At 36.9% G+C, this 25,841-nt stretch overlaps 1 protein-coding gene across 8 annotated transcripts in view; it reads right to left on the reverse strand.

The window, feature by feature from the left end:
- Positions 1–25,841, reverse strand: part of FRYL (FRY like transcription coactivator) — a 289,611-nt gene that overhangs the window by 244,990 nt on the left and 18,780 nt on the right. For all 8 annotated transcript variants that reach the window (XM_037829764.1, XM_037829770.1, XM_037829766.1 and 5 more), the window contains exon 2: positions 12,484–12,658. The gene's annotated coding sequence lies outside the window, so the exon portion shown is untranslated. The remainder of the gene's footprint in view (positions 1–12,483; positions 12,659–25,841) is intronic.

Below are 25,841 nucleotides of genomic sequence, written 5' to 3' on the forward strand. Positions count from 1 at the left end.
ATAACCTAAAATAACTACTTTGCTTCCAATATGTTCCTACCATACCCCAAGAAAATTAATAAACCATGTCCAAATAGAGGAGTAAGAAAAACAAATAATCTAAAATAACTACATTAACAGCATCACTATTTACTGAAGGCCTACTATGTGCAAAAAACTAGGTTAAGTGCTTTATGTGTATTACTTTATTTTAACCTAAACGAACCTGTAATTCCTATAAATAGCCAACTTTACAGATGTGAAAACTGACAAAGCTAGTAAGTGAACTGAGAAATACTTCACATCTGGATTTTTAATATTTTGAAAAAGTAAGCTGTTATATAGAGTTTAAGTTCCCAAATGAAAATGCAATGATGATATCAATGTTTTTACATTCTGGAACAGGGAACAAAAGTTAGTGGCCTCTCCAAAATAAAGCTTCAGTGGCTGAGAGATTTCAAATGGAGTCAAGAGGTCATTCTGGTGGACATTCTTACACACTATATAGATAACCCTTTTTAGGTTTTAATGTATTGGAATAGCTAGAAGTAGACACCTGAAACTAACAAACTCCAACCCACTAGCTTGACTCTTACAGACTATTGTATAACAATGTAGATTACAAGGGGTGAGAGTGTGATTGTGAAAACCTTGTGGATCACACTCCCTTTATATAGTGTATGGATGGATGAGTAGAAAAATGGGGACAAAAACCGAGTGAAAAATAGGGTGGGATGGGGGAATGATTTGGGTGTTCTTTTTTACTTTTATTTTTTATTCTTATTCTGATTCTTTCTGATGTAAGGAAAATGTTCAAAAATAGACTGAGGTGATGAATACATGACTACATGATGGCACTGTGAACAGCTGATTGTACACCATGGATGACTGTATGGCATGTGAATATATTTCAATAAAACTGAATTTAAAAAAAAGTTAGTGGCCTCTCAAAAGGGGATCATTAAACACAATAATTTATTTTAAATATTTCCTGAAAAGAATAAATTTATCTTATTAAAAGTAAAGTATGGGGGTGGGTGGAGGAATCATGCTAAGACCAACAATAAGAGAAATGCTTATCTTAAGACTAAACTCAATCCCCTTCTATTAATATCTTACCATTAATTTAAAATTCCAGTGAACAACTTATAAAGGAAAATGATAATCCCCCACTTCCACCAAGATTCTTAAAATAATCTTTAGCCTAAAATATATGCTCTCAAAAATGGATGCTCAGTGATAATTCAATCAGCTGAAAGGAGGTGGCCAAAGGGTACACTGATGAACAGAAGGGTGAATTTCTGTGTAAGACCAAAGGAAGAAATGTTCATTTGCTGCAAAATTTATATTTTCTGTAACACACTAACTAAACTTGTTTGGTCAGTTTATTTGAGCACCATAAGTACATGGAACCTTGAATAGGGAGTGAGATCTTGTTGGTTTGTACAGGGTAGTATAATGCCCTGATACACCCCAAAGTAATATTGGCAGGGAATAAAAAGAGTATTTGCACAGCCCCCTTGAAGGGCTGGGGAAAAATGTCACCTGGGGAATTCCTGATATTCTCGAAAGCACTGGAGACTACCAATTTAATAGGCCAAGCCCTCTCTCCATCTTTTAGTCCCTGGCTTAGTTATAGCAGAGTTCAAGGTCATTTGGATAATAACCTTTGAATGTTGGTTGTCTCAGGATCAACTTCCCAATCAAAGTTATGCCCCTCTTCTTAAGAATTATAAGTTCAAATCATCTTAAGGCTAAATGTCAACATTTAGTGGAAGATTTATTAGAGTGAAACAAAAAGGAAAAACAATAAATTAAAAAAGCTTTCTAGAAGTCCAACACCAACCTTCAACATGTACAGTATAATGAATGAAAACAAACAAGATCCTACTATATTCACTGACTCAATTCTCTATCAAACACTGTGCTAGGTAATGGCTGATATAAACCATGAATAACACACAGTCTATGACCTTACGGAATGTGTAATGTGGTGTAACTCATCCAGCTCTATGACCATTTCCCTTCCCCCCCACTAAAGTGTCCTGGAAAAAAAGTATTATAAAAAATTCTAATATGATACAAATAAAGTTCCTGCATAAAAACAAAAGCTTATCTTTTAATATTCTCAGGCTTCTGAATTCATGCTGTGATTATATTTGAAGCCGTAATGCTCATGTTGAACTCTAAATAGGAGAGGGAATAAGATATGGAGAACAGAAAGTGAAAAATCAAATCATTTCTCCCCCCTCATCCATCAATACCAGTTACATAAATCCTACATGGAATGCAGTTTTTCACTTAAGGAAGGAAATTGTATCTTTTAAGCCTGTCAAACCATGAGCTACATAGAACATTTTTTTTTGTTTTATAGATACTTAGTTTTACGCTTTCATCACTCTAAACTAAAAGCAGTATGATTCAAGATCACAATACCAAATGATGATTTGATTCTTGCCTATATGTACCTGCCCTAGTTAATGTTTCAAAGTGATTAAAAATTTTTAAAAAATCATATTCCAGGCTTAAGCTCTAATTTAATCTCAGGCAAGTTCATTTAAAATATTTCTATTAACATACTTTTACCTTAACATAATAGAACCAAAATGCTTTTCATTTTAGTTAATATGGTCAAAACACCAAAATCTGAAACATGACTTTAGGAAATTTGTTAAACAGACTTAAAAGGCTTAGTCTCTACTGCATTTCAGATAACAAAAATAAATCCTATTCAGTATGTAACCAAAATTACTATAATCCCGCAACACTTTTATTGCATCAATATGTTAAGAAACAAAACCCCACATTTAATGCAAGGAGTGATCCAAAAAGACTAAAAGATTTAACACCTGAAAAGTTACATGTAAAACAAATCTATATATAAACTCCAATTTCCATTATAATTTCAGAGAAATAACCTCATATGAAAGGGCAACACAATGTATGTAGTACAATTACACAATACTAAGTTATATTAACTTAGACAAAGTGACTTAACCTCATTCACAGGAAGAAAGAAGAGATGGAGTGAAGAGAGACAGGGAAGGAATAAAAGAGTGAGGGAGGAAACCACCAAGGATTTTTAAAAATTGAATATATAAAGCAGTAAATAACAGCACTCTTCCCAAAAGAAATAGTCTGCCTAGCCCTGATACACACAAAAAATTACAAATGAGTATAATCTGTCAATATGCAGACTACCAAATTTAACCTAGTAAGAAACCTGGTAAAAAGTTAGCCAAGTGGACAATTAGTCCACAAAATGTCTCAGGTAAAAGCACAGGTGTATTTAAAATATGCTGCTTATTCACAATTTTACTAGCCATTCTCCGCCACCAGAGTAAACAAATATTTAAATACTCTAAATATGCCATTACTCCCAGTAAGTCATAAGAACTCTCTGATGTTCCATATAAACATATTTTTGTCCAACTAATGTAAAGAGTATAAGTGTAAAGACTTTTAAAAGGCAGGTAAAATTTTATTTCTACGTAGAGATCACTCCCCAGAAGTTCAATACAAGATGCTTGTAAAACTATACTTGAGACTTTTCTCTTCTGTTTACTTTTATAAGAGATTTCAATGAATGATCTACCTTAATCTCATACAATTTAATTCAACAAATATCTATTGAGTTCCTATCAGTTACAAAAATGAAAAAGCTACTTTTCATTTTGAATTTAGTTTGCATTCAAAATAAATACACGAGTATTTCTAATATAACACAGACTGTGATGAAACCTAGAATTGACATATCAACATAGGAAAACAGGACATGGGAGTTAAACAACAACAACAAAAAAATCAACCTCACTCAGGGAAGCTAGAAGGATAGAAGGATTAGGGGGATAGTTAGGATTTCAGCAGAGCCTTTATGGGGGTGAAAAAAAAAAAAAAAAAAAAAGAGCATGGTGGTAGGATTCAGCGGCAGAGACGTCATGACAGAAGAGAGAAGATGAGCTAAGGCAAGAAGTACAAAAGTGTCAATCTTGGCTCCCTAAAGGAAAGTAGTCTCCAGGAAGCAGATCTTGAAGCTTAGAGAAAATGATAAACCTTTATGGTGATTTGGAGTTATGTACCCCAGAAAAACATGTTCTTAAACTTAATCTATACCTGGGGGGTTGAACCTGTTAATGAGGCTACTTCAGCTAAGGTGGCTAACTCCATCAGGATAGGCATTAATCCTACTACTGGAGTCCTTTAAAAGCAGAATGAAATTCAGACAGAGAGAGAGAAAGCCACAGAGGGAGCAGCCAGTTCTGATTTCAGAAGCTGAACATGAACAGAACCCAGTAGAGAAGGGAAAGGCCAGGAGCACCCATGTGCACTGTCAGGTGACAGAGAAGCCCAGAACCAAGGATCACCAGCAGCCAGCCCCAGAATGCCAGTCTTCAGGAAGAGAGCACTGCTTTGATGATGTCTTGATTTTGACTTCTCCTGCCCATCAAAACTATAACCCAAAGAATCCCTATTGTTTAAGCCAACCCACTGCATAGTATTTGCTTTGGCAGCCAGAAACTAAAATGGCCTTCAATGCCAGGGTTTTTGAGAAAGGAAGTGACCTGAGAACAAAACTATGATTTCTAATGGTTATCATCAGAATTAGATTGGGTGGGGAACAGAGAATAAAGCAGAATAGGACCAATCTTTTAAAACTCAATTCAAGTAGGCAAGAGATAACTTGCTGGACAAGGGCAATGGACATAAAAATACAGGGGAAATGAACAAAGCACTGAAATAGAACTAAAATAATTTCATAACTGAATGAATGAAGGACCCCCACATTTCACAATTCCATCAACAGGCTCCTAACCAGGCTCCTAACTGACTTCTACATGCACTTCCTCTGACTCATTATCCCATAGGTGTCAGAGTGATCTTTTCCACAAAGTAAATCAAATCACATCTCATTCCCCTCCACCCCTACTCCCTTTACAGCAGTCAAACTGATCTTATTTTCAGTTCCTAGAAGTTCAACCTCTAACTTGCCTCAAGATCCTTCTACACACTGGTTCCTATGTCTGGAAACTGGTGCCCTGATTTTTCACCAGCTTAATACTAACTTCAAATCTCGACTTAAATGTCATTTTCTCAGAAAGGCATTCCCTAACCTCTACAATCTAATAATGTGCCCCAGTCATTAAATTCTCTCTTAAAATGCTTACCAAACATGGGTTGGTTTATATATTTCTATTTATATACACCATATATAAATATGGTTAAATATCTATCTACCCATCAGACCATTCCCTGAGAGCAAGGATTATGACTCTTTGTTACCTAGTGACCAACCCAGTACACCCGGCACCTGGTAGGAGCTCAACAAATTCTTGCTGAATTAATAATAAATGAAGGCATAAAAAATCACTTTAAGTTCTCAAGTCTCAACTAGGAAAATGGCAATGCCATTACCTGATAAAAGGAACTCAGGAAAATCTGATTTCTGGACAAAGACAAATGCTATTTGAGGCATGTTGAGTCTGAAGAAATAGTGGAAGAGGAACAGATCTGAGCTGTAAAAGTGGACCCCAGAGTCATCAAATACTGAAAGATCACTTAGCCAGGAGAATAAATGCAAGATAAATGGAAAAGAATGAGAAGCAAAATGAAGCAGGCCAAAGGCAGATTGGAGAACACTTCTACTTAACTGACAGGAAGAAGAAAACAAATGGACAAAAGGCTGATATTCCTAATGTATAAATATTGTCAAAATATTCTGTTGACAAAGTTATGTAAGAACAAACAGGCACTCTCATACATTACTAATAGGAACACAAAGAGGGACAATTTTTATGAAGATAAATCTGACAATACATAGTAAAATTATATACTCAGTGACCTTTTTACCCTGTCATTGCAATTCTAGGTATCTATCTCAAATCTAGAATGGCAAAATATAAAAAGACATATACACAAGGTTATTCTTGCAGTACTATTTATATTGGCAAAAGGTTAGAAAAGAACGCAAATGCCCATCAAATGCCCACCAACTGGAAACCTGTTAAAGAAACTATGGTACATTCACCCAATGGGATATTATGTAGCAATAAAAAGGAATGAGTATTATGCAAATTCAAAGTCAGAAATTAGAATACAGGTAACCAGGGGCTGGGATGGGGGCAGGGAATGGGGAGTTAATGCATAATTGGTACAGAGTTTCTGTTTAGGGTGATGGAAAAGTTTGGTAATGGATGATGCTGACGGTGGCACAACATTGTGAATGTAATTAACACCACTAAATTGCATGCTTGAAAGTGGTTAAAATGAGAAATTTATGATGTATATATGTTACTACCACAATAATTTTTTTAATCCATAGAACTGTATAATACAAAGAGTGAACCATAATGTAAACTATAGACGTTAGTTAATATAATTTTAATACTATTAGCTCATAAATTGAAACAACTGTGCTAATCAAATGCTATCTGTGTGAGGGATGGTATATGGAAACTCTGTACTTACAGCATGATTTTTCTGTAAACCTACAACTAAATAAATAAATAGGGAATGGGTAATACACTACACTAAGGAGTGATCTCCAATACATGGTAAGTGAAAAAAGGAGATATGCAGTATTCCACAATTTATATAAGAATGGAGGGATATGAAGATATAGTCTGCCTATATTTAAAAAAAAAAAAAAAAAAGAAGGGAGAATAAACTGAATCTTTTAAAACTATGATTACTTACAGGGGAAGGAGGAAAAAGAGTGGCAAAAACATAAATAAAAGCTAGACTCCTTTGAATATACTTTGTTTTGTAGATTTGTCTTCAGAACCACATAAGTATAACACATGCATATAAAGCAAATTACATTTTAGAATAGCTATTATTAAATATCAAAAATAAAATGAAATAAATGAACTTAAATGTCTATCTAGTCAGTGGCATAACTGTACAGAGAACAATTATTACAGCTGGCTTAAGCACAGTGCAGTAGACAGCCTCTGAGATGAGCCCTAAGGCTCCCCTACCCTGGTATTCATGCCCTGATGTAGACTCCTCTCCTTGACTATGGACCTGATTTACAGACTTGCTTCTAGCAAATGAATGCAGCAGGAGTGACAGGTTGTCACTCCAAGAATAAACTACAAAAAGACCCTGGCTTCCGTCTTGGCTGCCCTCTCTCCCTAGCTCTGAGGGAAGCCAGTCACACTGTTCTTAGCTGCTCTATGGAAAGGCCCAAAGAATGGGTCTCTGGCTAGCAGCCAAAAGGACCTAAGACCTGCCAACAAGCACAAGTGTGAGCTTGAAAGCACCCCAGAAGGCTCCTTTGTCCCCTTCTAATTGAGCCATGGGATGACTAGAGCCTAAGTGACACCTTAATAGCAGCTTTATGAGAGACCCTGAGCCAGAAGCACCAAGCTAAGCCACACCCTACAGAAAGGAGCAGGGAAAAATGTGTTTCTTGTGTTACACTGCTACACATTGGGGTAATTTGTTGCACAGCAATAGATAACCTAATACACACAGTACTCTGACTAAACATTCCAAAGGAATATCCCTAAAGGAATATGGCCAAATGAGAGTTGCAAATTCCACTCCAAGGTATATATCCAACAGAAACAAATGCCTATGTTCACCAAAAGACCTGCACAAGAGTTTTACTATTCATCACAGCCCAAACTAGAAACAACTCAAATACCCGTCAATTGGAGAGGAGACAAATAAATTGTGATATTTCATTGAATGGCACTACACAGCAATGAAAAAAAGCACTACTGTTTCATAAAAGAACATGGGTGAATCTCACAGACAGAATATTGAGCAAAAGAAGCCAGACACAAAACTTTGTAGGTGTTGCTATTCTGAGACTAGTGAGCATCTAATGGGGATAGTGTAAATTAGTAATTATGCAATACTCTATTGTAATGACCAGGATTCTCAGCCAAGAGAAAGAAGATACAGACATAAAACTAAAAAGATTAAGTGAAAGTCTTTTAGTGCTAAAATAGTAGTATTAGAAGTATCCATATGAAATTATACTATAACTTGAAAAAAAAATTTTTTTTCCTACTTCTAGACTACCAAAAAGGCCTGGAAACAATAACTAATCTGTTAGCAACAAGAACTCTATATCCCAGATTGTGGTCTTGAAATTCCATTCCCTACTAAAGGAATCATGGCTCCCTGGAGAAACTGCTGATACCAGGTATGGGGAGGAAATGTACATGATGAGTCTGGAGCATCCTGTCATACCAGATAACCAAGAAACTCTCAAAAACTACTAGGGTCATGTCAAAATAACTCAGGAATCAACTTTAAAAGGTTCCTACTGATATAAGATTAAACAATTTAAGCACTAATAAGGAAAATAACCACAGTGAACTTAATAGCATCAAGTATGTTTAAATCTAAGGATCCGTAATGAATTTAGCAGGGGAGATCCTTAATTGGCCACTGCTGGAGGCTAATATCACCAGGTCATTATTTTGAAATTGGTAAGTAAATGGAAAGAATCAAGCATTTATCATGGCTTTCCAATACAAACTCTGCTGCTAGGTAACAAAAAGGACATGAGAAATTTCTCTTCATAGAATATTCCAGCTATTATTCCAAATACATAAAAGAAGGATTACAGTATTAAAATATCACTATTTTGCAACCCCTAATGATTTAACAGACCCATAGCAGAGGTCTTTGGAAATAATGTTTTATTGGCACACAGCTATGCCCACTTGCTTACATTTTGCCTCAGGCAGCTTTGCCATCACAGTGGCAGAGTTTAGTAGTTGTAACAGAGACCAGATGGCCTGCAAAGGCAAAAATATTTACTATTTGCCTCCTTAGACTACAAGCTTGCCAACTACTGATCCAAAAGCACTGAGTACCGAAAGCTGTTATCAGCACAAAAAGAGAGATAACTAGATGACATGTGCGCTGGACAGAACATGTGCCAAAATACGACTTGCCAAAAGAAATCAAATCTGAATCTCATCAAGTCTCTAGATCCAAGAAAGTCTCTAGAAAGGAAGAACAGGGGAGTATGTTAAATCACCTTACAGGCATGTAATCAGCAACATCCACATATACAGGACCCGATTTAGCTCAATGAATATATTTCAAGGACAAAAGGAGAGGAGAGAGGAACCTTAAGAGAAAAATCAACCACTTGCAATGTGGAGGCCTTATCTAGATCCTGATTCAGTCAAATAAACCACTTCTAAAAGGTATAAAACAATTAGTAACACTGAGTATTTAATGATACTGTAATTGTTGCTATTTTTTTAAGTGTGATAATGGTATTATACTTATATTTTAAAAGAAGAGCCATATTTTAGAGATACAAACTGAAATATTTACAAATAAGTGATGCGATGGTTAGGTTTTGCTTTAAAATAATACAGAAGGGGCAGGAAAAAGACAGTGGGGGATAGATACACAGGTATGACCATGACTTGATAATTATTTAACCCGGGTGATGAATATTAGAGGGTTCATTACACTAGTCTATTTACTTTTGTTCATGTTTTACACCTTCCATAATAAAAATTTTAAATAAATCAATAAAATAAGGCAAGATTCTTATTTTCTTCCTCAGTTATAAGAAAAAAAGCTGAAGCAAAAGGAAGAACAGGTCAGGAAGTATGCTAGATGGCCTCAAAACTGTGACTTGAGAGGGACAAGGCAGAGTGTAGGATCTTCTTAAGGAAGGGTAAGAAGCAGACTTTGAAAGGACCCAGTTTAGACATCAAGTAAATGGTTGCTGAGTACATCTAAACTTATTTCTGTGACCTTTTCTAACTACATCAGGCAGCTAAAACTGGGGAAAAAAAGAAAATATATGGCAAATTAACTAAGGTTTAGGATTTGATAAAACAGGTACCTCTAATAGTTAAAAAAGGCAACAGAATGGGGTGGGATGGGGGGATGATTTGGGTGTTCTTTTTTCACTTTTATTTTTTATTCTTGTTCTGGTTCTTTCTGATGTAAGGAAAATGTTCAGAGATAGATTGTGGTGATAAACGCATAACTATGTTATACTGTGGACAGTGGATTGTATACCATGGATGATTGTATGGTGTGTGAATGTATTTCAATAAAACTGAATTTAATTTAAAAAAAAAAAAAAAAAAGGCAAGAGAACGTAAGGTGCTGCTGTAGGTAGACCATGGGGTTCACAAAAGTACAAAGCTAATGAGGCCGAGAAATAGCTAAGCAATTGGGAAAAAGGCCGAGAAATTACAAGTCATAAATAAAGAAAAAGAACAGATTCAAAAAGCATGACATGGCTGAGGATTATGATCATAAGAGGAAATTCTCCAATACCTCAGAAATGGAACTGTTCAACGTGATGGCAATGTCTAAGGCCAGAAGTCATGGGGCATGAGGAGGTGACTCCAGTCTTGGTCAACTAATGCTGCTTCATAGCTGGTTTCAGCCACTGACCAATAATCACCCTTCTCCCAAGCTTGTTTCAGGAGGAATTTGCATTTTTAAAAAGGTCCCAGGATTGGAACCACTGGTTGAAGATGTAATGACCCTGATTAATCACTAGGGAGAAAACAATGGACGCTGGATAGGTCAAGGAAGCATGAGAGTTATTAACATGATATGAGATTGGACAGAAAGGAACCTCTGAGACAAATGAAGAAAAAATCCTAAAGATGAATAGAAGAGAAGGATAAGAAAGAGGAAAAAAAGAAGAAACATTTCAACATCAAAAGAATATGATGAATTGAAAAATGGTCTGATAATGAGCACCTTATACTGGCCCCGTAATTCAGAGAAAACAGACAAAAATGTCTGTATTAGATAGGCTAGGAAGAAACAGTATTCTCAAAAGGAAGCAAAAATCTATCAGTCTGTTCATAACAGTCACGAAGTATTAAGTTATGAAAGTCCCCCAAAAACTTATAAATCATCTTGCCTAAGATTTTCATTTCATAGATGAGAAAACTGACGTCTACTGAGGCTAACTAACTTACACTCAGTAACACCCTGCAATTAGTGCTTAGAACTAAGGCTAGAAATCACCCCATTCTTTATTCTACCTGCCCACCTTTCATCCTCAGCAAATACCATAATTTCCATTTAGTGACTGACTTCTTTATAGTACTAAATGCCATCTCATATTTTCATTCATAAATAGCAAGCATTTGGAAATACTATATGATACCACTAATGTGAACACTGAAAAATGTAAAATAAATGGTTAATAATGTAGAATGTAGAGGACCCAGCGATAGATAGCAATTAGTGAAGGGGGAATGACAATCTAATAAGAACAGATAAGTTATTGGTAAATTTAACGTTCTGGGAATGCTCAGGAATAGACTATGGTTTGTTAATTTCTGGTGGGTATGGTAGGAACAAGATCACAGAAATGTAGTTATCTTAGGTTATCTGTTTTTCTTATTCCTTTCCTAGGATGCAGTCTGTGTATTTTTTGGGGGCAGAACAGTAACATGTTAGAAGTAATGTAGTTCTTCTAGGATATTTGCTTTTTCGTATTCCTTTGTTTTGGTTTGCTTAAAATGGTTTTTTATTGTCTGTTTTTTTAATTTTTTGATAAAGTTAATTAAAAAAAAAAAAAACACAATAGCCTTGGAACAAGCTGCAGAGAAGAAGGTAAAGTCTCCAGCCCTAACTAGCCTTCTAGGGTTTAAACTTGGAACATAAAGTGGTGGGACTGTAACTTATTTTTCCAGTAACATTTTGACATATTTTTTGCCCTGCGAGAGCCTCAATGTCAAGCATAAGCCAATCCAGTAGGTTGAAAATAATCTTTTCATTATTATTGCTTAATAAAACCTTATAAGAAGACAAAAAAAAAAAATAGCAGGCATTTGGTAAATATCTGTTGACTGGATCAGAATGAATCTACTTCAATAATTTTATTTTAAAAATCTCCTATTTCTGCAACTTGTTCTGCTCAAATTTACTCCTTTGTGCCCAAACCCCAAATATGTTTTGAGTAAATCTCAGAGATGTTCAGAAAATTTGTTGGCTAATATCCATGTTTCCAGAAAAATGTTAGAATATGACAGGGCACACATAGTGTGCCATGCTATAAAAAGAAGAGCTGGCATTACACACCTCTTTTATCGTCTCCATAAATGTGTAGGTAATTTTGCAGTCGCTAGGAAATAAGAAGCTGTTCTTGACCCACTGGGCTCAAAATACCCAAACAGATAAGAAAGTATAACAGGATAAACTACCCCTACCTTATGATAAGGGATTATAAAGTACATACAAAGCACATAAAGTGAGTACACATAAAGCTGTTCACACATTTTTATATTTATACTTTACAAATATTACATATTATACTGGACCCAGAATATAAAATTTAAAGAATGTTTAGAAGCTTTCAAAAACCTGATATTGCTGCTATTTTTAGAAGGGATTTAGAAAACTTGAGCAGAAAAAAAAGCCCAAGTATTACTCATATGTAAAAAGAGAAGATACAGAAAAGAGATGCAATCCAAATAAAAATTGCTTTAAAATTTCTATTATACTGTAATCGTTAAAAAAAAAAAAAAAACACCATATCCTTACCACTTAGAAACAATTGTTGAGGCACAGAGTCTGTAGAAAAAACTCCAAATTTGGATAGGATCCATTGAGAAGCTTTTCAATATGGAGCTTGTACTTTATAGGCACTCAAGTGGTCACACTGGTGCAAAGCAGTAGTGATTCGCCATGTATCAAGCAGAATATGGAATGTTAAAGGCTGGAGAGGAAAAAAATGAAATATGCTTATTTATTCGTAATAACCATGTTTTGCAACAAATTAACATTTTAGCAGCTTTAATATAATATACTACTTATGAAATTAGTTTTTTGTAATTGAGAACTCGGTCAAGAAGAACTTGCTTATAATAAAATCTCAACTAGAGTTTGATCTATCTGGAGGAAGAAGGCATCAGAAAAATGAGAATCCCTTACGCGTTCTAATTTACACGTTTTATGACACCTATAACATCTTTTAAAGAACATTATCTGCATCTTGGTGACACAAGGGTCATCCTCATAACAGTGCTTATATAGTACTTGAGGACACACACATTAAAGGACTTACGGTGATAACCCTAGAAATACCTCCCTTTCAAAACGTCCCAAGAAACAGGCACTCTTCATTGCTGGTGGTAGTGGCAGTGTCTATCAAAATTAGAAATACATTTATCCTTTGTCCCAACAATTCTCCTTCTGGGACCATTAACGTATGGATATAAATGCACACTTACAAAACGCCAAATGTACTGGAAGATGATCATGGGATTATTCGTAAAAATGAAACACTGAAAACAACCCAAGGGAAGTGGTAAAATCACCGGTGGTCCATCCATAAAAAGGAATACCACATAGCTGTAACCTGAATGAGGAAGGACTACATAGTTCTAGGAAAGATCTCCAGAATAAATTAAATAAACAAGGTACAGAATTATACATACACACATACTCTCTGAGTTCAAAAAAGGGAAAGAAGAACAAAAATACATATTCATATGTTTGTATTCATAAAGAAGCAAAGATACACAAGCAATTGGTAAAAACAGTCACCTATAAAGAAAGAGAATTAAGTCCAGAAATTCACTGGGCTCAGAGTCAAGGTCCTAACAGAAGAGACTACAAACTGCTAGCCTAGCTCCCTAATGCTCTCTAGACTTCAGTTAGGCTGAACTCTTTGCTGTGTGTGAATACACCCCATTCAACTCTTAAACCCACATCTGTGTATGCTCTTCCATCTGGAATGTCCTCTCTTCATTTTGTCAAAAGACAAATCAGAGTCAAGTTTGCAGATTACAGCATTTTATTAGGGACACCAAAGTTTTGCTGCCGCAAGGAAGCCATATCACTTGCAAAAAAGTAGCAGTAGCTTCGGGCTTCTAGGGATGGCAAATGATTTTTATAGACACAAAAAGGAAGTTAACTTGATTCCTATTGATTCAACAAGGCTTTGCCATCTTAAGGGGGCGGGTTTAGGACAGGTGAGCTTTATTTTGTATTGGATCAAACATAATGAATTAGGTGTCTGACTGACTATCTGGGTCAGATGCCTGGGTGGGGCTTTCAAATATCAAAGGTATCAAGAGGAAACTCAAGAGGGAGTTCAAAGAGGAAGTAGGACACAGGTTGTTTTGCTCTGAGGGGTTCCCAGGACTTTGTCTATACCATCTTACCAATTTCTATGCACTGAAATTCCTCTAAAATCATTTTTAAAGGAAAAAAATCACTTGTCCACACACAGCCTCAGTTTTCTCTGTAGAACAAAAACAATAACACCTCAAAGAGCTGTTTTATAAGGATTAAGTTAAGTGTACTGTAACACAATAGCCGGGAGATAGCACTTGACAAATGTTACTAGTGTTGTTCATTTAGTACAATGGGTGCTCAATAAATATGATCTAAATTGAGAAAACAAAACAACAGAAAATGTCTTTCCCAGCCACACTGTACTCTTTGCTCTACAAGCAACAGTTTGTTTGACACCACTGAAAGTTAAGATGATGAAAATGTCTGATAACCTAAGTTTCTTTTATGAGAATCTCACATAGAATCATGATGAAAGAACAGCAACCCACTATTTCATGATTTGGTTATAACAATTTGATTCACTAACTTCCACCACCCACCCATCCCCAAAAGAGAGGCCATACCAAACTAGAGTAGTTTTATCGTTTTCTTTTTCAACAGGAATTTCAAAACCAAACACAGGAAATGGACTAGACACACACTAATTAAAGTGGGTGATTGGCACTACTCCACAGCTTTGGATGACTCAATTTATAGAAAAAAAGGGGAAAGGAGAACAACATCTACTTGATAATCAGGTTTGGTGCCAGGTATTCTGCCAGGTGCATTTCACATGCAATTAAAACCACACAATTCCAAGGAGGTAGATTATTATTATTCTCTTTTGATAAATGAGGAAAAAGGAGGTTCACAGGACCACTCAACATCAGGGAGGCTCCCCATGTCACTATCACATCTCCATTTTGTTTTCATCATATACCTTATCACATAATTTGGAACCTGAACATCTTATCAGCTCTAGCTTTTCAGATATGCTTGTCCATTTGTACTTTTCTTAGATGATCAGAAACTGGGAGGCTTTTTACTGCCAAAGATTAAATTTTTAGAGATTTTTTTTGGAGCTGGGACTGGGATCAGTAGAGGCTGAGGTTGAGGAGAAAATTCCAACTGAGAAGACCAAGGGTTCAAGAAGGCTGCTCTCTAATGAGCCAAAATCTACTCTAACATCTTTTATCTTCTTTTTGTTGTTTTTATCAAACTTCATCAGAGAACTTCTCTAACAAACGTGAATTCACAGTGAGAAGAGAGAAACCAGGTTATGGTATACAGTCTTCTTCAACTTACACATATTCTCACTATAATATTAGTTTAAATTACAGGTTTTTTTAAAGGGCTTTCACTAAACAAATCCTCACTTATAACAAAAGTCTCCCTTTACCATTAACTTGTTTTCATAAATTAATTTCCTTTGGTCACAGTAAGAAAAACGAGTCATAAAAAGAGTACTGTGTTCACAAAATAATTTTATCTTTACTGATGTAACAAGAAGTCAGTGGTTTCCTTTTCAGGGTAAACAATGGGCCATGGGAAACACATTCCTGTTAAACTTCTTTACATTTTTCTACACACAATTGGTTCAACTTCCTAATAATCACAATTTACCAGAAATGTGAAAGATAAAAATCTATCATGATAACAATAAGACTAAGCAACCCAAAAGGAGAAAATTACAAAGGGTCCTTGAAAAGAGTAGGGTAGAGAAAAACTTCAAACACAACAACAACCATTTCCAGGATACGTTTTTTGTTTGTTGGTTTGCCTGATTATTTTTTTTTTTTTAATTAGAGCAATTGTAGGCTTACAGAAAAATCATGCAGGAAGTACTGAGTTCTCACATACTCCCCTCTCACACACAGTTTTCCCTATTATTAGTAGTTTGTATTGGTGTGTTCCTTTTAGTGTACTACAATTGCTGAAACAATATTATAATTATTCTATTAACTTTAGCCCACTGTTTACATTAATTTACTGTTTCTGTTGTACAGTTCTATGGTGTTGTGTGTGTGTGCATAAAAGTTATACATAACCTAAAATTTCCTTGTTTAACCCTTTTCAAATATACAATTCAGTGGTGTTAATTACTTTCACAAAGTTGTGCCGCCATCACCATCATCCATCACCAAAACTTACACACTACTCCAAACAGAAACTCTACCAATTAAACATTAGTTCCCCTTTCCTTTCCCCCATCCACCCCAATACACTATATTCTAGTTTCTGACTTTATGAATTTATATATTTTGCTTATTTCATATAAGTGAGATATACAGTATTTGTCCTTTTGTCCGGCTTATTTCACTTAACATGATATCTTCAAGGTTCATTCATGTTGTCTCACATGTCAGAATTTCATTCCTTTTTATGGCTGAATAATATTCTTTTTTTTTAATCCATTCATCAGTTGATGGACATCTGGGTTGCTTCCAACTTTTGGCAACTATGAATAATACCTCTGTGAACATCAACATGACAATATCTAGTTCAAGTCCCTGCTTTAAATTCCTTGGAGCAGACACCAAGAAGTGAGATTGCTGGGTTATACCTAACTTTCTGTAGAATTGCCAAACTGTTTTCCATGGTGGCTGCACCATTTACATTCCCACCAACAATGTATAAAGTCCAAACTCTTTTTTAAAACTGAGAATATCAACTTCACATAGGCAAAAAGAATTCCTCTTCCTCATGAGCTGCTTCCTCCATCTCTTTCCCAACAATAGATATTGGAGAGCGCAGGGTCAGTCCTTGGCCCTCTTCTCCACTGACATTCACTCCAAATGACCTGGATTTATCCATTCTTGAGGCCTTAAATTCAAATTTGGAACCTGTCAGCATACAGATGCTGTATCTCCAGTTCCATAGAGAACTCTCTCCTGAGCACTAAACTAACAAATTCAAATATCCACTTGGACAAATGGGATCTCAAACTTAACTCTTTAATATACCCAGCAAAATCCTCACCTGCCCCAGCTTCGCATCTCAGTACATAATAACATCATTCTTCCAGTGGCTCAGGCCAAAAATCTGGCAGTCACTTTTATTCTTTACTTTCCCTCACACTCGCACACCCAATCCATTAACAAGTTTTGTCAAACCTATTTTCAAAATACTGTATGTTCTAAATCTGACCACTTCTCACAACATCCATTGCTGTCAGCCTAGTCTGACCCATCATCATCTCTGGCCTAAGCAAATGTAGCTTCTGAATTCCTACACCCACTGTTTCCCCAGTTCTCTACATAGCAACCAGTGACCTTTTTAGAATACCAATTTGTTCACTCCACCTGTGCTCAAAATACTCCAGTGGTATTCTACCCAATGCAGGGAAGAAAAAAAAATACATGGCCTCTCTAACCTTTCCTCTCCTCTATTCTAGCTTTCTTCCTATTCTTCAAGTTCAAGTTAATGCCCTTGCTGATAGTGCACTTGCTGATTTCCCTGCCTGGAAACCTCCTCCCCCTGAGCATGGCGTGCTTCATTCAGATAATTGCAAATGCTCCCTTCCCAAAGAGACCTCCTTCCCTGCCACCCTGGCAAAAATAACCCAACCCCATCACTCTCTAGAGAAACTTACGTTTTCATCATAGAGTTTATCATCCAGTATTTATTTACTGCCTGTCTCCCCAACTAACAACCAAGTTCCAAGGGGGCAGAGACTGTCTTGTTTGTATTTACAACCCCCAGCACTCTTGCCTGGCTCACAGTAGACAATAAATATTTGTTACTGAATCAATGATGCCCAACATAATGAATAATTACGAAAAGACTTTCAAACATTTTTTCTAATAAAATGAATACGAATAGCTTCATAAATTTGTTTTACTGTCTCCAGGGAAGTTATAGTAGTACAGAATGACACAGAAAAGGAGATGGATTTTTTGGCCTTCAATATATAAATTTGATATATCTGCATTCCAGTACTTTATATCCATTTTCAGATGTAACCTAATGTCTCCAGAAAATATCTGCTGTTAAACATTTTTCTTCAGTCTGTTAAATACCTGAATCAACTTATATCCAAACAAGTTTAAAACTGAGGTTTAGAAAAGACTAAGATGAAACCTAGAAATACACATTTGACTTGCTCCCTTTTCCAGTATCCCAAGAAGACTCAATCAACAGGAAAGGGAAAACTCAACCATCATTAGGCATTAGAAAGGTGTACTGACCCACTCCTGAAATTCTGAATTTCCACAAATATATTCTACAACAAGAACTATAAAAAAGCAGCAAGAGAAAAGCAATCCATCACATACAAAGGAAGCTTGACAAGACTATGTGCCGATTTCTCAGCAGAAACCATGGAGGCAAGAAGGAAGTGGGGTGATGTATTTAAGATGCTGAAAGAGAAAAACCACCAACCAAGAATCCTATATACAGCAAAACTGTCCTTCAAATATGATGGAGAGTTTAAAATATTCTCTGACAAACAGACAATGACAGAGTTTGTGAACAAGATACCTGCTCTAAGGAAATACTAAAAGAAACACTACAAACAGATAGGAAAAGACAGGAGTGAAACGTTTGGAACACAATTTTGGGTGATGGTAGGACAGCAATGTAAGTACACTGAACAAAGATTGACTGTGAGTATGGTTGAAAGAGGAAGGTTAGGAGCATGTGGGAAAAAGGAAAGATAAAGATTGGGACTGTATAAGTCAGTGAAACCTAGGGTGCTCAACAATTGTGATAAAATGTACAAATATGTTTTTACATGAGGCAGAACAAATGAATGTGAACCTTGCAAGGTGCTAAAAATAGGATGGTATTCGGGGAAAAATATAATCAATGCAAACTAGAGACTATAATTAACAGAAACGTTGTATTATGCTTCCTTTAATGTAACAAAGGCAATATACCAAAGCTAAATGTATGTAAGAGGGGGACATAAGGGAGGCATATGGAACTCTTGGCATTGGTGATATTGTCTGACTCTTTATTCTACTTTAGTGTAATGCTATCTTTCCTTTTGTTGCTTCCTAGCTGTCATGGTTTTTTGTTTGTGTTTTTTTTCTCTCTCTCTTTTTTCTTTTTGTCTCTCTACCTTCTTTGACTCTTCCTCCTTCTTTGTGGAAGAAATGGAGATGTCCTTATATAGATAGTGGTGATGCTGGTAAATACATGACTATACAGGAAACCATTGATTATTTACTTAGGACAGAATGTACGGCATGTGAACAAAGCCATCTGAAAAGAAATGGGTTGATGAAGAAACCTTGAGGACACTATATTGAGTGAAATAAGTCAGACAAATATTGCAGGGTCTCACTGATATGAACTAATTATAATATGCAAACTCATAGACATGAAATATAAGTTACCAGGATATAGAACAAGGCTACAGAATGCGGAGCAGTTGCTTATTATGAGCAGAATGTTCAACTAGTTTGAACTTAAGTGCTCAGAAATGGACAGATGTGACAGCAGCACGTTGAGAGAATAACAGTGCTGAATGGTGTGTGAAGGTGGTGGAAAGGGGGAAGCTCAGAGTCACATATGTCACCAGAAGGAAAGTGGGAGGTTAAAAGATGGGAATGTATAAAACAGTGAATCCTGTGGTGGGCAATGTCCCTGATTAACAGTACAAATATTAGAAATCTTTCATGAACCAGAACAAATGTATGGCACTGTAACTAGAAGTTAATAATAGAGGGGCATATAGGGAAAAAAATATACCTATTGCAAACTATGTACTACAGTTAGTAGTATTTTAACATTCTTTCATCAACAGTAACAAATGTACTATACCAATACTATGAGTCAATAGTGGAGGGGGTGGTTAGGGGTATGCGAGGATTCGAGTTTCCTTTTTTTGTCTTTATTTCTTTTCTGGAGTAATGAAAATGTTCTAAAAATTGAAAAAAAATTAATTATGGTAATGATGCACAGTTTTATGATGGTACCATGGGCAACTGATTGTACACTTTGGATCTTTGGATAATTGTATGGTATGTGAACAATCTCAATAAAAAAGGGGGGGGGATAAACAGCCAGGGGGCAAAAATATATTATTGAACACCAACCATGTGTCACGTACTGTCCTAGGTAGTTGGGATGGTTCAGTGAACAAAACAGATGGCAGATGAAGAATTATCATGGAGTATGAAAAGGTAAGAGAAACTGTTATAGTCTCCTGGGCTATTAAAGAAAATACCATGCAATGGGTTGGCTTAAACAATGGGGATTTATTGGCTCACAGTTTTGAGGCTAGAAGTTCAAAATCAAGGTGTCATCAAAGCCATGCTTTCTCCCAGAAGACTGGAATTCTGGGGCTGGCTGCCAGCAATCCTTGGTCCTTGGCTTCTCTGTCACATGGCAATACATATGGCAGCCTCTCCTGGCTTCTCGGTTCTGTTGACTTCTAGCTTCTGGCTGCTCCCTCTGGCTTTCTCTCCCTCTATGATAGGATTAAAACCTTCAGGAATAGGATTAAAACCCATCATGATTCAGCTAGCCCACATCTTCACTGAAGTAACCTCATCAGAAGGTCCTATTTTCAAGAGTTCACACCCACATGTTTTTCTGGGATATACAGTTTTAAACCACCACAGAAGCTATGGGGAACATGTTTTTCTGGGATATATAGTTTCAAACCACCACAGAAGCTATGGGGAAAAAAAAGAAAGAAAAAGTAGAAAAGGATCATCGAGAGGCAAGTGTGGGGACTGATGAGGGCTGCAGTTTTTAAATAGGCAGAATGCACTTCATTGAAAAGGTGACATTTGAACAGAAATTAACAAAGACAGGGAGTCAGCCAGGATTAAGCGAGTCCCAGCCCTGGGGAAAAGCCAACACGAAGGCTCTAAGGCAGGAACATACCTGGTACATTAGAGCAAAAACAAGGAAGATTAGGGTAGGATGAACACAAGAGTGATAGGGAACAAAGTCAGAGAGGCAACAAGGGACCAGATCAGGTAGGGCCTATGGACAACTATGGTCTGAGTGAACTGAGGAGCCATGGCAGGGTTTATAGACAAGTAACACAATTTGTCATATATTTTATAGGATCACTTTTTCTACTATACTGAGCACAAACTAAAGGAGGGGTAAATGCAGCAGAAGCCAGGAGACCACCAGTTTAGGACGCTATTCATGAAATGTTAGCAAAACCCTCCTCATCTTTCAGCCTGAGAAACTGATCTTGTATTTGGTTAACTTTCTAACTCCATTCCCCTGGAAACGATACAGGTGGAAGGCCAGCTGTGTTACCAAGCAACACTGCTTACACTAAAAATGACCCAACTGGTAAATTACATCCAGATTGGGAGGAACTATCTATACTTGAAGAGTGGCGGTAACTTTGGGATTCTCTGATTGTGTTAACTCTTGTAATTGGGCATATCCTTTGTGGGACCCTGGAAACTATGTTCATGGGTTGCTATAGAAGATGTTGGCTCTTGTGGAACATGGGATTCCTGAGTCAGGTTAGCTACAGATATATATATATACCCACCCAACTGAATCTCATTACTCACACCTGAGCTGGAAGGGGCACAGACACACTTTTTGTGTGGACTACCACAAGGACATCCCCGCCCCCCCCCATCAAAGAGAACAGGATGCTTTCCAGCTGGTGAACTGTGTTTCCTGTCTCATATCCTTCCAAGTGAATCTAATGTCAAATGCAGCCAATAGCAATTAAGTCTAAGTGCCCAGGTGAACTCTAAGAAGACTCCCCAATAGGCACTGCTCTACTGTAGTAATGCTGCAGTAATCCAGGCAAGAAATGGTAGTAGTCTGAACCAGGACAGTAGCAATGTAAACAGAAAAAAGTAGTAAGATTCTAAACATAATCTGAAGGAGTAGCCTACAGGATCTTCTAATGAACAGAATGTGGAACGTGAGACAAAGATTAAAGTCAGAGGTGACTCCAAGATTTTTGATCTGAGCAAAGATAGAATGAAGGTGGGGGTAGGGGAGGGCTAGGGATCAAGACTTCAATTTTGGATGAGTTGACTTTGAGTTGAGGGTCATTCATCTGAAAATGGGTGAACAGGCAGTTGGACATATGAGGTGGACATTCATGAGAAAGGTCTTAACAAGAGATATAAATTGGTACATCAAGAGCATATAGATGACATCAAAAGCTATGCGAGTCTGCATGAGAGCACAGGGGAGTGAAAGTGGCGGGAGGAGAGAAGAGGCCCAAAGCCTGAACCCTGAGGAACAGTAACACTGAGCAAAGGAGAAGAGTAGGATCCAGCAAAGGAGACTGAGAAGAAAAATCTAGGCAGAAAACCAAGAGAATGGGATGTCCCTAAAGCCAAGTGAAGAAAGGGTATTGGGGAGAATACCCTTTCAACAGCATCAAGCACTGATAGACCAATACGAGACTGAGACTTGGTCGCTAGATTGAGCATCATGGAGCTCATGGGTGACTTTGAATAGAACAGTAGCAATAGAGTGGGGAAGGGGAAAAGCCCATTTGGAGAAGGTTCTGAGAGAGAATAAGGAAATTAATTAAAGACTGTGAATATGGACAACTCTTCTAAGAAGTTTTACTTTAAAGGGAAGCAAAAAACATACTGACGTGGACAGCAGGAAAAGAAGGGTCACAGGATGGCTTTTGTTTCAGATGGAAGAAATAAGTGTGTTTGTATGCTGATGGGAAATGGCCAGCAAAGAAGAGAAAACTAAAGGTTTGGTGGAGAGAGAAAGAAGAGATTTGCTAGAATGAAATGCTTACTTAGGTGGCAGGGCATGGGATCTGGTGAACAAGAAGTATTAGCTCTAGTGGGATCTAGTGCACAAGACAGAAGAAAAGACTTGAGTAACGCAGGCAAGGAAGGGTATGAACATAGTCTTTTCTGGGGGACATAACAGATCCAAACCAGCACAGGAAGACTAGTTTAGAAGAGACTGTGGTCATATTTAGACTATCTTCATTTACATTATCTTCATTATTGTGTATCTGATGTAGGTAAGTGTTGGGATGGGAGTCCGTGAACATTCTTTTCTGAATGCTTGAGATTTCTCAGTGAAGAAGAAAGGAAGGTCATCAATGAGAGTGAGGAGAAAGGAGGTATGGAGGTTTGAAAAGAGAAAGTATGAAATGGTCATCTCAGAGGATGGGACGGTGAACAATTATGGAAATATGATTGCAGAGCAATATCAGGGGCCCACTTGAGGTGGTAGTCATGAATTTAAAGTGAGACCACTTGGTCAGGTTGTTCATTTCTCCAACTGGGTTCAGGTGCAAGGTGTAGGTGTGAATTAAGACAGGAAGGTGGATTTTTACCATGTAGGAGTTTGCCAAGAAAAGAGAGGGTTTGGAGGAGAGGAGAAGTATACAGGAGAGGATATAGGGGAAAATGGGTCAGAATTGGAGAAAGAATATATGGGGAAGAGAGGAGGAGGGAGAGAGTAGGAGAAGGGGATGAGACACAGAGGGAATTATGGGAAAGACAGAGAGGAGAACATGTAGAAAAAAGCTGGGTAAGCACACCCACGCTTATACAGGTTCCATGATAACTATTTAAAGAATATACATGTATGTTAACAAGGATTAAGGTAAGTATTAAAGTAACAGAATTGTAGGAAAACATATTTTCTTTCCTTTTGATCTTAAAATGTCAATATAACAAAAATCTAAAACATCAAATATAATAAAAGATGTAAATTCTTTTAATAGCATTATCATCAAAATATTCCATTTACTTGTTTTATCATATATTTTCTACTTTCATATATAAGGGATCTCCAGTTACTAATACACTCCCCTTATATACATAATAATGAAGATAATCTATGCTCCCTTCAGATACACAATAATATAGATAATGTAAATGAAGATAGTCTAAATATGACCACAGTCTCTTCTAAACTAGTCTTCCTGTGCTGGTTTGGATCTGTTATGTCCCCCAGAAAAGACTACATTCATTTTATCCAACCTGTGGGGGCGGACCTATTGTGGGTGGGACCTTTGGATTAGGTTGTTTCCATGGAGATGTGACCATGCCCATTCAAGGTGGGTCTTAATCCTTTATTGGAGTCCTTTAAGAGAGCTCACGGAGAAAGAGAGCTCAGAGAAGCTAAGAGAGACAGAAGCCAAGAGACATTTTGGAGACAGCAACTGAAACCAGAACCAGCTAAGATATGTAATCCAGAGTTTGAGTTTGACACCAGGAGAAGCTAAGAGAGAACCTAAGACAGAAGCCCAAAGATTTTTTGGTGTAAGCCACAGAAACCAGAAGCTAAACCTGGGAGAGGACAAGCAGACTCCAGCCATGTGCCTTCCCATGTGACAGAGGAACCCCAAATGCCATTAGCCTTTCTTCAAAGAAGGTATCATCCTGCTAATGCCTTAGTTGGGACATTTTCATGGCCTTAAAACTGTAAATCTGTGAACTAATAAACCTCCATTGTAAAAGCCAATCCATTTCTGGTATTTTGCATTCAGGCAGCTTAGCTAACCGAAATGCTTCCTAAAGATTCAGTTTCTGTTTCTAAAACATGTATAATGTATAAGTATCAAGGAATAAAAAAAAATTACTATTTCAGACTAGCCTTTAAAGTATCCATAAACTTCTTTCAGTAACCCCAACCCATGCAAAGTAGTAACTTACGAGATAAAGCAAAAATTACATTTGCTCTCCTCATAGGCAGGTGAAACTCGAATGTCCTCTCATATTTAAAAATAAGAGACTTGATTTCTCTAGGTAGCATTTCATGTTTCCTTTAATTTTAAGAAATGCTTTACTGATAGGATACTGAAATAAGCTAGTCCATGCATATTTAAAAAGTTCACCTGGCTGGAGAGAAGAACAAATTATAATACCATTGCTCAAACATTTTTAGCAGTGGAGTAATTTTCTTCCCTTTAAAAAAAAGGTGGGGGGGAGGCTCGTAAACAGAACACATAGAGCATCACTATAATATGTGTACCACAAGAATACAAAGTAGTAACCAGAGGGAGATAAAAAGTCAAGAAGGGTTTCTTTAAGATAAGTTAATACTAGACCATGTTTGTATGTTGATGGGGATGATTTCACAGTAAAAGGAGAAAGTGATGCAAAAGAAAGGAAATAATTGCAAAAGAGAAGCATCCAGAATATATCTGAGAAAAGGTTGGCTTCATAGGAGCAGGGACACTTCCATGTATAGTAACAATGGAAATAGGGTATATAGACAGAAGCTGATAGTTGGGTGTTTATGATGGTAAGCCTGATTGCTTCTATTTCTTAATGAGTTGAGATAAAGATAACTATTGAGATTGAGGGTGAGGGATTTATACAGAAGTTGTGAGAAGAAAGGAATGAGTCATTTTAGTGAACACAATAGATAAGTATAATATGATTGCAAAAATATTGTCCATCTGCAATTTAGACCACATACTTAAAGGGAATCCAATCTACATGACTGTATTTCATCAACAACATTCAGCTGCTCAGACACAGGCATGAAACAGGGAGATAGTTCAGTTTAACCAGGATGAGAGTTTTGACAGGCAAGAACAGCAGAGGGCAACAGGAAAAGAGAAACGGGTTTGAGTGCATTCAAGTGTTTACAAGGAGGATGGTTTATAATTTTTGAACCACAGAATCTAAGCTAGAGAGGAGGGAAAACGCAAACGTAAGAGGAATAAATGACAGTGAAAAAAGCGTTAAAGTCAAATAATCAAGGCCAAAAAACTGCTTTGTGGGAGTACAAGGTGGGCAGATCTGGGGCAACAAGAGGTTGTGGTCAAACAATGGATTGTTTGAAATTGAAATCCCAAAGTAGTTAATGACAGAAACAAGTTCAAGGGAGGGTAATGGGGGGTGGGGGTGCAAAAGGAAAACTTCAGTTGATGCAAGGAGGCTACATCATTTACACATTCAGTG

The sequence above is a fragment of the Choloepus didactylus genome, chromosome 3 (assembly GCF_015220235.1).
Source record: "Choloepus didactylus isolate mChoDid1 chromosome 3, mChoDid1.pri, whole genome shotgun sequence".
Classification (NCBI taxonomy): domain Eukaryota; kingdom Metazoa; phylum Chordata; class Mammalia; order Pilosa; family Megalonychidae; genus Choloepus; species Choloepus didactylus.